At 51.6% G+C, this 10,768-nt stretch overlaps 1 protein-coding gene and 1 long non-coding RNA gene across 2 annotated transcripts in view; one reads left to right on the top strand and one right to left on the bottom strand.

Annotated features, from left to right (window-relative positions):
• Positions 1-143, bottom strand: part of WNT9B (wingless-type MMTV integration site family, member 9B) — a 56,012-nt gene extending 55,869 nt beyond the window's left edge. The window contains exon 1 of the mRNA XM_011953904.1: positions 4-143. The gene's annotated coding sequence lies outside the window, so the exon portion shown is untranslated. The remainder of the gene's footprint in view (positions 1-3) is intronic.
• A 118-nt stretch (positions 144-261) lies between these two features.
• Positions 262-3,029, top strand: LOC105520281. The gene is made up of 3 exons (XR_001003104.1): positions 262-580; positions 1,775-1,888; positions 2,719-3,029. It is a non-coding gene; the product is annotated as an uncharacterized LOC105520281 (long non-coding RNA).
• Positions 3,030-10,768: the final 7,739 nt, after the last annotated feature.

Below are 10,768 nucleotides of genomic sequence, written 5' to 3'. Positions count from 1 at the left end.
AACTGATACAAGAAGCAACAGAAATTGCAGCTTGCTTTCAGTGGGATGTAAAATCACATGGAAGAAGCCATCACCCAGGGAGCTCACTTGAACCGTCAGGGCTTAGGCCCAGCTTCCACACACACGCTGCTTCCCCGTTTGCTGACGTCTTCTGTGTTGAGAGTACCATGTCACTCTTCAACTGACATCTCTCTGGATTGGCAGCCAGGGCCTAGGATCCTTGAGTCCTTGTTTTGTCAACAACCCTCTCCCTCTTTTTGCTCTTTCCTGGCTGTGTGGTGGACTCTTCAAGGGACACAGCGGTCACTGCGCTGCAGGGACAGTCCCCAAGTGCCAAGGTGCAGCCTAAAGGGGGCTGTTCCCACTATGGCATCCGTGACAAGAACCAGGAGCCAGAATGCAGGTTTCTGTGACTTGTCAGCTCCCTTCTGAGTGCCCTGTTGAGGATTCCTAGCAATGCAGACACCACCCTCCCCGCCACCTGGATGGGCCGTCCTGAGGCAATAGGAATACTTTTCTGTGGACATGCCATGCTGGAATCCCAGGCCTCCCCACCCTGCCAGCCCCTGGGGCTCAGCTGGTGAGTTTCACCCCCAAAGTGACTGCGACACTGGAAGGCCAGGGCCACCCCTGCCTTTTCCATTGCTCGGCAGCTCTATCGTTCATCTGTAACCCCCAGGCGCGGGGGCAGGGCTGGGGGGGCGCAAGGGGCTCTCTCGGTGCAGCGGCAGGGGCGGGGGCAGGGGCTCCCCTAACTGCAGAGGCTAGCCTTACACACCCAGCAACACATGTCCCTCTTTATGGCCCGGGCTTTCTCTCGGTGCTTAAAGCCAACTGTGAAAAGAGCAGGGCTGATTCTGGCTGCCTGGCCGTCTCCTGGCAACAGGCCTGGCAGGAGGTCTTTCTTTCTCCCCCCAACCTCCCTTCTCTCCTCCACCACCCCCCTCTCTCTTTTCCCCCCTGTGTCTTGTGTTGTGTATCATTAAAACTTCCCTCCCAGCCACTTCGCAGCCAACAACCAGGCCCTTCTGGGACTAGTTCCCTTGGGGCAGCTCAGCCGGCCCAGGGGTGGGGGCTCTGAGGGGTTAAGGCCCCCAGAGAGGGGCCTTTGTGTTCTGGAACCAAGGCTTAAACTCAAGTTGGCAACCTTTGGCACATTCGTGAGGGGCAGCCACCGGCACCCTCTCTGCAGGCACCTCTTCCTTCCCTGTCTTCCTCCCCCATCTTTCAGGGTCTTGGCCTCTTCCTTTAGTGTCTGGAGCCTGCCAATAGTGCCACTGGGCACTGCCCAAAATCATGCAGGCCTCACGAGGCTGGGCATGGACAACCCCTCACCTAGGAGGACAAGCCTCTGCTGAAGGCTGGGGTAGCCAGAGGCCTGCAGCCAGCTCTGGCACACGTGGTCTGCCCTGAAAGGGGACAGGCACACAAAGGGTGTTGGCCTCAGGGATCACGGGGAGGCAGAGCATCCAATCAACGCCTCCAGAACCCAAAAACTCTTCATGTGGCAGTTTCAACCTGGAGGGACACTGAGACCCAGAGGGGGTGAGTGCCTTGTCCAGGGACACACAGTCAGTCAGGAGAAAGCTGAAGCTGGAACCCTGGTTTCCCAGTCCCCTCCTCTGTGGCTCTTCACTGGAGGAGAACCAGAGGGGAACAGGTGGCTCCCTGAGGCCCACGCACCTTTTGGGCCTGACCTGCCTGCCTCTAGAGCAGTGCTCAGGGGTGTCTGAACTTGATCCCACCACTCCGGGGCGCCCCCGTCTTCTCCCAGAGCCTGAAGAAAGCCTCTGATGGGCCTAGAACAGAGAGGTGACCCAGGACCTTGCCCAGTCTTTCTGGACAACTGGAAGACAGTTACGCTTGCTCCTCCACCTCTACCTCCAACGTCAGTATCTGAGTCACAGGGGCCTAGTGCTGGGCTCCTCTGTCATCCAACCCACTGTTAAGGCTGGATGGGCCACCCCAGATTGCCTATCTGGTACTTTGAGGCAGAGCAGACACTGGGGGTAATCTCAGCTCATAGCCAGGTGGCTTCCAGGTGCAGCTCTGGGGTTCTGCCAGCTCTAGCCTCACTCACCCACAGGGTCTCCGGCCAACCAAGATGCTCTGACCACACAGACTGGCACTTGCAGGGCACCCTGACTGCAAGCCCTCAGCTCTGTTGTCCCATGTTCCGGTGTTTTCCAGACTCCAGGGATTTCCATGCCACCTCCACTCTGTAGCTGCATGCAACCTATTCTGCTATTTTCTGAACACTTTTCTTTACATTGATGTGCATTGTTCTTTTTTTTTTTTTTTTTGAGACGGAGTCTCGCTCTGTCACCCAGACTGGAGTACAGTGGCCGGATCTCAGCTCACTGCAAGCCCCGCCTCCCGGGTTCACGCCATTCTCCTGACTCAGCCTCCCAAGTAGCTGGGACTACAGGCGCCCGCCACCTCGCCCGGCTCGTTTCTTGTATTTTTTAGTAGAGATGGGGTTTCACTGTGTTAGCCAGGATGGTCTCGATCTCCTGACCTCGTGATCCGCCCGTCTCGGCCTCCCAAAGTGCTGGGATTACAGGCTTGAGCCACCGCGCCCAGCCATGTGCATTGTTCCTAATAACATCAACTGAAAACGAGACTTTAGATTTACTCATTTTCAACAATGAGATTTCATTCTAACCAGACACTATGGCCCGCAAAGGCTCTGAATGTGTGACTTTCTCTCTTTATTAGAAAAGGATCTTAGCAAGTGTTGGAGAGGTGCTGAAGTCATATTAGGACCAAACAGACTTTCTCTTTGAGGATACTCAGGAGGAGTGAAGGAGAATGGAACAGGGGGTGTGAATACATGAGCTTTCTCCCCATGTGATTCGAAGTGATTTAACCCATGCCTCACCTTCTGGAGCACCCACGGCCCTCTCTAGCTGTGATAAATATCAACACTAGCCATCAAAATGTTCCCAAAAGTCCAACCTTTGACCAAACTACATTTTGGATTTTCTTAAATTCTGGAGAAAAAATAAAATAAAGTAAAAGAACAAATATTTTGGTTATGCCATGTACTCTGATTTGGGATTCAGAAAATATGATTTCTGGCCAGGCATGGTGGCTCATGCCTGTAATTCCAGCACTTTGGGAGGGGAGGATCTCCTGAGCCCAGGAATTGGAGATCAGCCTGGGCAACGTAGGAAGAAGACACTATCTCTACAAATAATAAGAAGTTAGCAGGTGCGGTGGTGCATGTCTGTGGTCTCAGCCACTCAGGAGGCTGAGGTGGCAGGATCGCTTGAGCCCAGGAGGTCGAGGCTGCAGTGAGCCATGTTTGTGCCATGGCACTGTAGCCTGGATGACAGAGCGAGACCTTGTCTCAAAAAAAAGAAAGGAAATATGATTTCCCACATTACCACACCTTCTGATGTGCATAGCAAAAGGCTGGGGGTGGGGGTGGGGAGGCTGTGGTAGGCCAAGGTAGGGGTGGGTGATGAGGATGAGGGGAGGAAGGCTTTTGAGCAGTCTGAGAAAAGCAGGAGAGCTGGGAACATCTTGTCACCATCAGTCCTCAATCACTAAGACAGCCTGGTCAGGATTCTGCCATTATGTTTGGTCTCATGATAATAACAGGTCTTAGGAAGTCAGCCTGTGTTATCTACTAGATGCCCTGAGCTTTTTGGGTAAATTATGCCATTTAAACCTGCCAAGGGTGGAATTAGTATACCCATTTGCCAGATAAGAAACAGCCACAGAGAGATCTAGATAGCTTGCCCAAAGTCACAGCTCAGCAGCAGGGAGCCAGGATGTGAACTTGTTCTTTCTGATGACAGAGTCCATGCTCCCCCAGCCCCCCGACAGCATTACTTTGCCCCCACCCCCTACTCCCACCCCAACCTGAGGCTATTTGGCCAGTGAGGACCAGACCTTAGGAGCTAACCGTCCCCTCAGGTGAAAGAGTGAGTCCCAGTGTCCCCAGGCAAGCCTTCCACCAGCCCCTCCCAGCAGAGACTTTAGGAAGTGCTCCTATGTGGTGTGGCTGGTGGGGCTGCGCCTCTCCACCCCCGACACACACCCAGGGAGCCCGAGAATGGCTCCCAGACACCCTAAGAATGAAGGGCAGAGGGAAAACTGCAGGAGGCAGGTGGCTGGGCTGCTGCTTTTTCTCTTTTTAAAAAATTGAGGCCAGGCACGGTGGCTCACACAATAATCCCAGCACTTTAGGAGGCCGAGGCGGGTGGATGACTTGAGGTCAGGAGTTTGAGACCAGCCTGGCCAACATGGTGAAACCCTATCTCTACTAAAAATACAAAAAAACGAGCCAGGCAGGCCGGGCGCAGTGGCTCATGCCTGTAATCCCAGCACGTTGGGAGGCTGAGGCGGGCAGATCACCTGAGGTCAGGAGTTTGAGATCAACCTTGGCAACATGGTAAAACCCCATCTCTACTAAAAATACAAAATTAGCTGAGTGTGGTGGCACGTGCCTGTAATCCCAGCTACTCAGGTGGCTGAGGCAGGAGAATCACTTGAACCTGGGAGGCAGAGGATGCGGTGAGACGAGATCGCACCATTGCACTCCAGCCTGGGCAACAAGAGTAAATCTCCATCTCAACAACAACAACAACAAAAGAGCCAGGCATAGTGACTCATGTCTATAGTCCCAGCTACTGGGGAGGCTGAGGCAGGAGAATTGCTTGAATCCAGGAGGCTGAGGTTACAGTGAGCCAAGATTGCTCCATTGCACTCCAGCCTGGGTGACAAGAGTGAAACTCTACCTCAAAAAAATAAATAAATAAAAAGAAATATAATTTGCACACCATAAAAAATCACCATTTTAAAGTGGACAATTCAGTAGCTTCCAGTATACTGAAAAAGTTGTAGAACCTTCACCACTAATTCCAAAACATTTTCATGAACCTCAAACCCATCAGCAGCCAAGTTGCAGCATCTTAAGGAAAATACAGAGGCAGTGCTGGGCAGAACTGCATTCTTTTTGTTTGTTTTGTTTTTGAGATGGGGTCTCACTCTGTTACACAGGTTGGAGTGCAGTGGCTCACTGCAACCTCTGCCTCTTGGGCTCAAGCAATTCTTCAGCCTCAGCCTCCTGTGTAAGCTGGGACTACAGGCACGAGCCACCAACACCTTGCTATTTTTTTTTTTTTTTGTAGAGATGGGGTTTCACCAAGTTGCCCAGTCTGGTCTCAAACTCCTGAACTCAAAGCGATCTGCCTGCCTTGGCCTCCCAAAGTGCTGGAAATACAGGCATGAGCCACCACGTCCAACCTGGGCAGAACTATATTCTGGATGCATCTTAAACCTCACTTTAGCCCTACACCGTGCCTTTTGTTGTTTCCTTTCTCCCCAAAAGTCATCTCAGAATGAGGCTCCCAGCTCCAGGCTTCAGTTGCAATCTCACCCCCACCTAGACTAAACCCTCAAATCAAGAAAAAGAAGCCCTGGCAAGGTGTGGTGACTCATGCCTGTAATCCCAGCACTGTGGGAGGCTGAGGTGGATGGATCACTTGAGCTCAGTTCAAGACCTCCCTGGCTGGGCAACATGATGAAACCCCATCTCTATCAAATATTTTTAAAAATTAGCTTGGAGTGGTGGTATATACCTGTAGTCCCAGCTCCTTGGGAAGCTGAGGTGAGAGGATCGTTAGACCTTGGGAGATGGAGGTTGCCGTGAGCCAAAATTGTGCTGCTGCACTCCAGCCTGAGTGACAGAGTGAGACTCTGTCTCAAAAAAAGAAAAGAGCCGGGCGCAGTGGCTCAAGCCTGTAATCCCAGCACTTTGGGAGGCCGAGACGGGCGGCTCACGAGGTCAGGAGATCGAGACCATCCTGGCTAACACGGTGAAACCCCGTCTCTACTAAAAAATACAAAAAACTAGCCGGGCGAGGTGGTGGGCGCCTATAATCCCAGCTACTCGGGAGGCTGAGTCAGGAGAATGGCGTAAACCCAGGAGGCGGAGCTTGCAGTGAGATGAGATCCGGCCACTGCACTCCAGCCTGGGCGACAGAGTGAGACTCCGTCTCAAAAAAAAAAAAAAAAAGAAAAGAAAAGAAGAAGAAATCCTAAAAAAAAAAAAGAAAGGAAAAGAAAAAAAAAGAGAGAAAAGAAAAGAAAAAGAAATTTCTGTCTCAAAAAGAGAAAAGAAAAAGAAATCCTAACACTCACCTAACCTTAAGTAAAAGCAACTCACCTTGTAAGTCAATCTCAACATTTAATGCAACTATCCCCTACACTAGACATGATGGATGAGGAGGATACAGATATCAGTTAGGAGGCCTTTGACTACAAGTAACAGCCTCAAGTGGGCTAACCAACAAGGAAAATGTATTATTTCATATCACAAGAAGTTCCAAAGCAGGACTCCTCTGAAGGCAGTTAATGTCTCAGCAATGATGTCAGAAATGGAGTTTGTTTCTCTCTCTTTGCTTTGTCTTCCTCTGCCGGTCAGCTTCATCTTTAGGCAGCTTTCCTTACAGTCACAGAATGGCTGCTGCAGCTCCAGGTATCCCAACCCAAAACAACAATGTCCAAAAGCAGGGAAAAGATATTTCTTACTGTGTGTCATTTTAAGAGCCCCAAAAACTCTTCCCAGAAACCCTCTTGCAACCTTCAGCAGACCTCCCTCAGGCTCATGTCACCCAGTTCAGGCCAGTCTCTGGCAAGCAGAATGGGTCCCCAAGACTGGCTTAGATCAGTCACGATTTATCTCTGAGTAAGGTAGGAGAGGGGTAAAGACCAGAACAAACTAGGGGCCCCTGCCATCCTGGAGGAAGGGACCACCAGCAGCGTGAGCCACACCAAATCTAAACAGAAGCCTTTGTCTTCCAGAAGTTCAAAAACAGCAGCTGAGGCTGGGCACGGTGGCTCATGCCTGTAATCCTAACACTCCGGGAGGCTGAGGTGGGCGGATCATTTGAGGTCAGCAGTTCAAGATCAGCCTGGCCAACATGGTGAAATTCCATCTCTACTAAAAATACCAAAATTAGCCAGGCGTGGGAGCTTGCATCTGTAGTCCCAGCTAGGAGGACTGAGGCAGAAGAATCACTTGAACCCAGGAGGCAAAGGTTGCAGTGAGCTGGGATCACTCCAGCCTGGGTGATAGAGCAAGACTCCATCTCAAAAAAAAAAAAAAGAGCAGCTGATTGCCACAGAGGGAGGGAGTGGATGCTCACCGGTCATTTTACACGTCCCAGGTGCCATTTCAAACACAGCAGCTATCACTCTGCTGAACAGGCAATCGTCTTTTGAGACAAGTGTTATTATACCCATTTTGCAGTTGAAGCAGATACAGAGAGGTTACATAATATACTCAGTGTCACATAGTAAGAGGCAGAGCTGGGATTCACTGGGGTTGTGGTAGACCTGGGCTCTAAGGCAACCACTCAGAGAGGATTTCCCAGCCAGACATGTGAATCCCCATTCAGGCCTTACCTGAAGCCAAGACAAAGGTGCATAGGAGGTGGGTCCTGCTGGGATGTGGGCAATGCCAGGCAGATGGCCCTGGTTTGCCCAAGGGCCCTCCCACATCTGTGCCAGCTGTGCCTAAGCCCCTGCTGGTGAGGCAGCTGTGACCCCGTTCCCAGCCCACTGGACCTCCATCCATGTGATTAGGCTCCCAGGACTCAGAGCTCATAGCTGGCCACCCTGAGGTCCCAGCAATGACCGCTACTGGTCATACTATACTGTGGAGAAGGTTGTTAGTTGGCAGAGTTCTGGAACGTGCAAGCCAGGACTTCACTAGAAATTTCTTCGCCATCTCCAAAGATATTATCAGGTTTGTTCTATTCTATCTCCCTAATGTGCCCCCACAAAAGTCTTCCCTGCAAGACCCCTGAGATGGAAAGAACTTCCACACCTCTGTTTTGTTTTGTTTTCTTGAGACGGAGTTGCACTCTTGTTGCCAAAGCTGGAGTACAATGGCATGATCTCGGCTCACTGCAACCTCTGCCTCACAGGTTCAAGTGATTCTCCTGCCTCAGCCTCCCAAGTAGCTGGGATTTCAGGCGTGCACCACCAGGCCCGGCTAATTTTGTATTTTTAGTAGAGACAGGGTTTTGCAATGTTGACCAGGCTAGTTTCAAACCCCTGACCTCAGGTGGTCCATCCGCCTTGGCCTCCCAAAATGCTGGGATTATAGGCATGAGCCACCACGCCCGGCCTGGTTTTGTTTTTTAAGCAAACATTTATGTATTTGGTCCTCTGATGAATGACTGTCCCCAGCAGATGGCAAATTCCTTGCAGGCCAAAATCTGGGCTGCTTTTGCTCATCAGTGCTCAGCTGCCAAGGGGCAGCTGCACACAGAGTTGCTCCATGAAGAGGCGTTGAAAAAATGGACCAGGTGACATTCACAGAGCACCTACTGTGTTCATCAGCCGGAGCTGGGATATAAGGAAGAAGGCAGGCTCCTTGAGGGTAGTCCCATTCCTCGTGGAGCCTTGTCCACAGCAGGCATGCAGTCAACATCTGCGATGAAAAATACAGACACTTTCCACCCTCAGAGCCCAGGTGGAAGGTGGGGGCCCATCGTGACTAAGGCTGGAGACAGAAGAGACCAAAGATGGCTCCAAGTCCCTCTTGGGTTGCGACCAGGACTCTCTCCCCTTCCCTGCCTGCTTATGTCCCATACACAGGGGAGTGGAAGGAAAACCCAGGAGCTCTAGTTCCAGGTGACTGAGAGAAACCATGGCAGCCACACACAGAGGTCTGGCTCTAACTCCTCAGGCAGGATCACACCCATGCCAGGAGCTGGCCTTGGGTTAGAGCCCCAAAAGCCTTGGGCAGGCCAGCCATGTCCAGGGATGGGGCTCAGGGTTCTGAGGCAAAGACAGAATAAAGGGGCATGGAGGGAGGCTGAAGAGGAGAAAGAAAGGGAAGGAGAGAGAGGTATGGCACACAGCTGGAGGGGCAGCACGAGGGGCCACCAAGCCCCAGATGCCTCCATGTGGCAGTGTTTTCCCAACAGGCTGCCCACCCTTAGTCTCATCCCACTGGAGGCAGCACAGGGTCCTATGAAAGGGACACAGGAATCAAGCAACAGACCTGGGTAGCTGGGGTGGGCTGGAGTTGTAGGGACCAGGGCCACTCAAGATAGGGGCACTGAGGACCCTGAGGGGCTACAGGGAGCCCAGACTTGAGTCAATGGCCCTTCCATCTGAGACCTCAGCCCTGCCTGCTCCCTCTCCTCTGGGCCCATTATCAACAGTGTTTTTGAGGGGCTGCTAAGTGCTGGACCCCACACCATTGGGGGTTCAGCAGTCTCGTGGAGGGAGTTTCTTTGTGGAGATTTTACAGTTGGAGACGGACAACATATGCAAGCAACTGAACAGATATGTCTGCTATGTGATATGTATAATCAGCCGGGCATGGGGGCTTACGCCTGTAATCCCAGCACTTTGAGGGGCCGAGGTGGGCGGACCACCTGAGGTCAGGAGTTCGAGACCAGCCTGGCCAACATGTCTCTACTAAAAATTAAAAATTAGCCAGGCATGGTGGTGGGAGCCTGTAATCCCAGCTACTTGGGAGGCTGAGGCAAGATAATCGCTTGAACCCAGGAGGTGGATGTTGCAGTGAGCCGAGATTGTGCCACTGCACTCCAGCCTAGGCAACAGAGCAAGACACCATCTCAAAAAAATAATAATATGTGTAATCACATATTAATCACATCAGTGTCAGGGCTATGCTGGAAAATACAGCTGAATAAGAGGCCTAACAGGACAGGGCTGGGGAGTGGCGAGGGGCCTGGAGGGGCCTCTCTGAAGTGGATATTTTGAAGTGGGTCTCGGAAGGGGACATCGGACATTTTCCTGGATAAATCCTTCTGGAGAAGGCTCCTGGGCTCCTGAAAGAGGACTGCTTAGCGGACACTGACTGGGGCAGGAGGAGAGACCTGAGAGAGAGGCTTATTCCACGCCTCAAGAGAAGAAAGAAACCCAATATTTCGTATTCACCATCCGCGGTCTGGCATTCCGTCAGCACCATTCTCATTTAACGCTGACAGCTCCCTACGAGGTGGAAAGTGTTCTCTCCACGCCACAACTGAAGCCGGGGGCTCAGAGATGACAGGCAACTGACCAGTGCCCCACCCCACCCCATTCCCTCCCTTCTAAAGGACTTTCACCCCAAATCGCTTTCCAAAATGCTCTGGGGAGGCTGGACACTGTGGCTTGCACCTGTAATCTCAGCACTTTGGGAGACCAAGATGGGCAGGTCACTTGAGGTCGGGAGTTCAAGACCAGCTTGGCTAACATGATGAAACCCCGTCTCTACCAAAAAAATACAAATTAGCTGGATAGGGTGGTGCATGCTTGTAATTCCAGCAACTTGAGCGACTGAGGCAGGAAAATCACTTGAATATGGGGAAGTGGAGGGTGCAGTGAGCCGAGATTACACCACTGCACTCCAGCCTGGATGACACAGTGAGACTCTGTCTTAAAAATATAGGTCAGGAGTTCGAGACCAGCCTGCCCAACATGGTGAAACCCCGTCTCTACTAAAAATACAAAAAGTTAGTCAGGCGTGGTGGCAGGCACATGTAATCCCAGCTACTTGGGAGGCTGAGGCAGGAGAATCGCTTGAACCTGGGAGGCGGAGGTTGCAGTGAGTTGAGACCGTGCCATTGCACTACAGCCTGGGCAACAAGAACGAAACTCCACCTCTCTCTCTCTCTCTCTCTCTCTCTCTCTATATATATATATATATATATATACACACACACACACACATATCTATATATATGCACACACATGTATATACATACATACAAATACATAAAATTAAATG

Source organism: Colobus angolensis, unplaced genomic scaffold (assembly GCF_000951035.1).
Source record: "Colobus angolensis palliatus isolate OR3802 unplaced genomic scaffold, Cang.pa_1.0 Scaffold377, whole genome shotgun sequence".
NCBI classification, from domain to species: Eukaryota; Metazoa; Chordata; class Mammalia; order Primates; family Cercopithecidae; genus Colobus; species Colobus angolensis.
This window is presented reverse-complemented; position numbering and strand designations above follow the sequence as displayed.